The following is a 4,681-nucleotide window of genomic DNA, read 5'->3' as shown; positions in this document are numbered from 1 at the left end:
GGGGGGTTAATTTAGGTGTTTCATATATTGTGTTAGCTAGCTATAATTAATAGAGAGAAGTGTCCTCTCTTATGTCCGTGCTTGGTCGACGCTACGTACTATACATACGTATAGAGAGGACTAGACACGCTAGCTAGCTAGTAAGCAAACGAAGAAAACAGAAGATCGTCATTAACATATATGCATACAGAGAGAAGTGATATCGACCACCTCTCCTTCTCCGAGAGATTGGTCGAACAACAAGTTCTCGTATATCTATCCGACACTACCGGCTATATATATACAATAATTATCTCTTACAAATATAATCTCCTAACATACGGACTCATGGTCCACATAGTATTCTCCGTCTTCAGGAATCACGTGGTCAAGAAAAAGAATGCCGCCAATTCCTCTTGAATTGCTCGCATGCGAGCTGGTGCTAGGAGTTCATCCCGCTTCCGAAACATCTAATTTGAAGAAGGGGGTCAATATATATATATAAACTCAACACAAATGATGGTAATAAAATAAAATTGTGAATGTTGTTATTTACGCACTTCATATTGTTCGTCAGAGTAGCCCCGCTCACAGATCGTGTGGCGGATGGACTCGCAAACGTAGTATCCACATAAATCATTCCCTTGTTCATGCCACAACCACTTTACAAGAAATAGAGGTCAATCAAACTGATAAGCAAGAATGCCAAATGGTATTGATGAAACTAGCGCTTGAATCAATAGGAGATGCGCGGAACATACTACTATAGTACTTACTTTCGGGTGTCTAAATTGCAGCTTCTTCGGGAGTCCCAAAGCTTTTTTGGTGATTTTTTTCCAAACCCTGCCAGACAAAGAAAACGATTACTTGATATATCAGGAAACGAACAAAGTTGCTGATATGGTGGATAATGATCGATTTAACTTACTTCTCGAGCATTTGAGTCATGTCCGCATAGTCCTGGGGATCTTTTCGTCTTGAGTCTAAGACGGTTACTAGTCCCTGCTCAAGCTTAATCTCTAGAAGAATATAGTGGAAACTGCACACGCATGCATAACTCATCAATTACATTACTTTAACCTTGACTAATATATAAGGGAAACCGAATACGCACAAGACAGTAACACTCACTTGAAGTTGTAAGGAAAGAGTATTATATCTTTGTTTTCATTTATTACCAACGATCGTAGCAAGTTGGCTTCGGTATCTACGGCATGAAATTTAACCCGAGTTGCACCTATGATATTTGTGTTAATGAACCCAATATCACCGATTTGTCGTTTCTTCAATTCGACGATCTTCAATCTGCATAATATAGTGAGGATAATTATAAATACATGCAATGAAAGAGCTGAGCTATATAGAGAGACTTAATGACAGAAGTAGTACTACTTACAGATAGTAACAGGTGACCGTTGCTTTATCGAGGGCCAATTGATTGAAAAACTGAAAGAACTCCTCAAATGGAACAGACAACAGATCAATTCCAACGAGGTCATGCTCCTTTTTAACTCTCACATACAAAGTACTCCTCCCCCAGACTCTCTGCAGATTTTCAAGTACCAATCATGCAATCTTCACATCATCGTTGATAGAGATCTTTCATCTTTGATGAGAGGCTTCCCATACTCGTATCTTTGTATCTGCACCTCCATGAAATCATAATGTACATCGTCGGGCAGGTAATCTCCAAGATTGCTATAACCGGGCACCATCCTCGGATCATTAGCGATGATGTCGCTAGGCACCTTGAGCGGGGGGCACGATTGCTTCGCTTGTTCGCCGAGCTGTGCAATTTGTTTCCCAGCTCGTCGTTCTTTCAGCCTTTGATCACTGACAGTACTTCCCGACCGCTCCGCTTCGGCAAATTCCTTTCCAATAATGCGCTCATAGTTTCCTTTCGACGGAGACTTGGGTGGTTTTGTCAGGGCAGCCAGAGTGCGCTTCGCTTTCACCGGATCTACCTTCTCCTCCGGAGGTGGATGTTTCTTTGCTTTCACCCCTTCAAAGAAGTCCCTCACTTCTTCTCGCGCGATCTCGGCGTTCTCCTCCGGGGTCCTCTCATATGGTAACTTCTCTGGAGTCTTTAGAGAAGGACCGAATCTGTATGTCCTCCCGCCTCTGGCTGTACTGCTAGACGCCAGCAGAGCAGACGGAGCGGTTGTCTTCTTTACTTGCTTACGAGGCAGAGGAGAAGGACTACGACGCGCCAGAGCAGCCGGAGCGGCGGCAGGTCTCTTCCGCCCTTGCTGACGAGGCGAACAAGGAGGAGGCTGACTGCTCGGGCGCGCCGGCGCAGGCGGAGAAGGAGGCGGAGTGCCGCCACGCGCCGGAGAAGGAGCCGGCCGAGTGCCCTGATCGTCACTCACCGGAGGAGGAGGCGGTGGAGGAGGCGGAGTGCCCTGACTCGCCGGAGGAGGAGGAGGAGGCGGAGGCGTCCAGTTCGGAAGGTTGATGAGCTCCTTCTGCCATAGGCATGGAGTCTTCAGAGCAGAACCCAGCCGAGTCTCCCCTTCACCGGTAGGGTGGTCAAGCTGGAGGTCCTCAAATCCCTCCGTTATTTCATCCACCATCACCCTAGCATATCCTTCTGGAATCGGCCGGCAGTGAAAAGTTGCGCCGGGTTTAGTAGGAAAAACAGAGCCAACAGCCGCCTTGACCTTCATATTAATCCATTGCGTCATAAGGTGGCAATTTTGAGACTCCGTGATAGCATCCACGGGATAGCTGGCAGGAGCCGTCAAGACATGCTCCGGCTGAAGCAGCTCGGTGGAAGCCACGCTGCTTCTCCGCTGAGATGGCGGGGTAGCTTCGGGGGAAGCTTCGACAGTTCATTTGCTGCGATTTGCTTCTCGTTCCTCTATCGCTTGTACCCTTGCTTGCAGCGCCTGCATTTGGGTCTGCTGCACTTTTTTCCTCCTCTCTTGGCATTTGTAACCGCCTGCGTCCGGAAACCCAACCTTCCACGAAATGGAGCCTGGCATGCCTCGTGTCCGTCCAGGGTGCTCAGGATTCCCGAGGGCCATTGTGAGCTCGTCGTTCTCTCTGTTTGGAAAGAACGTCCCTTGCTGCGCTGCTTCGATATACTGCTAAAGCTTCTTGACTGGTATGTCCATTTGATCGTTCGTCCAAATGCACTTCCCTGATACAGGGTCCAATGTTCCGCCAGCCCCGAAGAACCAAGTCCGGCAACGGTCTGGCAAGTTAATTGTCTCTGGTTCGATCCCTTTATCAGCCAGATCTCTTAGTCTTGGCCCACTTAGGCCGGGCTACGAGGTAGCCACCTGACCCCGTGCGATGGTGATGCTTCTTCTTCGCAGCATTTTGCTTGTTTGTCGCCGGCATCTTCTTACTCTTTTCCGATGTCTTGTGGGCCACAAATGCGGGCCAGTGATCTCTGATCTTCTCATATCTGCCCTTGAATTCTGGTGTCTCTTTATTTTCGACAAACTTATTCAGCTATTTCTTCCACCTCCTGAATAGTTCTGCCATCCTCTTAAGAGCAAAAGACTTGATTAATTGCTTTTTAACATGCTTCTCCGGATCATCCTCTTGCGGTAGGGTGAAATTTGACTTTAGCTCAGTCCAAAGATCATTTTTCTGCATATCATTGACATAAGACACCTCAGGATCTTCTGTAGCCGGCTTTAACCATTGCTGGATGCTGATCGGGATCTTGTCCCTAACCAAAACCCCGCACTGAGCAACAAATGCGCTCTTTGTCCGGAGGGGTTCAATCGGTTGGCCGTCGGGCGCGATTGCTATGATCTCAAACTTTTCATCCGAGCTCAACCTTTTCTTCGGGCCTCGTCTCTTTACCGAAGTTGTGCTCGATCCGGAGGGCTAGAAAAAAGAACAAAGACTTAATTAATATGTGTACATACCAAAACAATGAATGCATCAATTAGCTAGTCAGCAGAAGCTTAACTAATATATATACCTGAACGGACTCGGTTCGGTCACCGGAGACGTCATCACGGTCTCCTTCTTGCACCGGCATTGGGTCACCGGAGCCGTCCTCACGGTCTCCTCCTTGCACCGGCATTAGGTCACCGGAGCCATCATAATCATAGCCAGCTGCTTCCAGACCATCGGTGTTATTGAGAAACAACGAGCAGACGACATCACTTCCTCGTGCGATTATGTCCCCCAACAACTCTTCTTGTACTTCGTCTCGGGCGGTGTCCATAGTTTCTACAAATATTTACAACATGGCAATTATTATTCAAACATGACAGATGGATATATTAGTGGCAAACGTAGAACTAATATTAATTAGTGGCCTCGACGCTGCTTCTCTAGGGTTTGGGGTGGCCTCGGCGCTGCTTCTCTAGGGTTTGGGGTGGCCTAGACGTTGCTTCTCTAGGGTTTGGAGTGGCCTCGACAACGCTTCAAGGGTAAAAAAAGAAGAGGAAGAAAAAAAAAGAGGAGAAGAAAGAATAGAGGAGTAAGAACTCCTCTATTCTTTCTTCTCCTCTTTTTTTCTTCTTCTTCCTCTTTTTTATCGGGAACGAGGGTCGTCAAGGACAACCGAGCGGTAGAGGAAACCCTAAATAGCAAGTATCGTGGGTGTGAGATACATGTGGCCGAGACGTGGATGTAGTGTCCGACACCGACGGCCACATGTATCTCACACCCACGATACTTGCTATTTAGGGTTTCCTCTACCGCTCGGCGACCCTGACCCTCGACGACCCTCGTT

This window comes from Triticum dicoccoides, chromosome 7A (assembly GCF_002162155.2).
Source record: "Triticum dicoccoides isolate Atlit2015 ecotype Zavitan chromosome 7A, WEW_v2.0, whole genome shotgun sequence".
In the NCBI taxonomy this organism is placed as follows: domain Eukaryota; kingdom Viridiplantae; phylum Streptophyta; class Magnoliopsida; order Poales; family Poaceae; genus Triticum; species Triticum dicoccoides.
The sequence above is the reverse complement of the archived record's forward strand: the minus strand, read 5'-3'. Positions refer to the sequence as shown.